The sequence below is a fragment of the Cynoglossus semilaevis genome, unplaced genomic scaffold (genome assembly GCF_000523025.1).
Source record: "Cynoglossus semilaevis isolate Cse_v1.0 unplaced genomic scaffold, Cse_v1.0 C18888784, whole genome shotgun sequence".
Classification (NCBI taxonomy): Eukaryota; Metazoa; Chordata; class Actinopteri; order Pleuronectiformes; family Cynoglossidae; genus Cynoglossus; species Cynoglossus semilaevis.
This window is the reverse complement of record NW_007591644.1, coordinates 1-571: the sequence shown is the minus strand read 5'-3', so window position 1 is coordinate 571 and position 571 is coordinate 1. Positions and strand designations below refer to the sequence as shown.

At 36.6% G+C, this 571-nt stretch overlaps 1 long non-coding RNA gene across 1 annotated transcript; it reads right to left on the bottom strand.

The window, feature by feature from the left end:
* Nucleotides 1-65: 65 nt before the first annotated feature.
* Nucleotides 66-564, bottom strand: LOC103399626 (uncharacterized). The gene is made up of 3 exons (XR_523668.3): nucleotides 360-564; nucleotides 197-280; nucleotides 66-125 (listed from the first exon to the last, which is right to left on the bottom strand). It is a non-coding gene; the product is annotated as an uncharacterized LOC103399626 (long non-coding RNA).
* Between the last annotated feature and the right edge of the window lie 7 nt (nucleotides 565-571).

The window sequence follows — 571 nt, the reverse complement described above, 5'->3', positions numbered from 1 at the left end:
CATATATATATATATACAGTATATAAAACTCACAAAACTCAGTATATAAAACTTTCAAAACTCACAGTAAAGTTCAGCTGACAACCTCCCATGATATAGTCCAGAAAGGTGAACTCTTTTATAAGCTAGAAACAGTAGGAAAAGAAATTAGTGAACAGCAACGTTACATAATCAGTGACATATTCTCCCACATTACCTGGCAGCGTCTGATGCAAATAACACCAGAGTTCTTATATTTTTTCTTCTTCGACTTTTTGGGGTTGATGCACTCAAATTCAGCCTACGAAACAATTTCCCACAATATTAGCGATTTACCATTGCACAATATTTGTCTGCCAAAATGACATCCAAATGCTTACTGGAGAAACGTGTGTTCCAGCTTGCATCTCGGCCAGTGTTGTTTTAAAGCTTCCAATGAGCTCGTGGGAGCCGCTGAAATGATGATCGAAGCAGTCAACCTGAGGAGTTTTAAAGAAGATTTTAATGTCTGTGTGATTTCTTGGTACACTGCTGCATTGCAATTAGGACATAGTTAATAATGGTATTGATATAAACTTAACAACAACACATG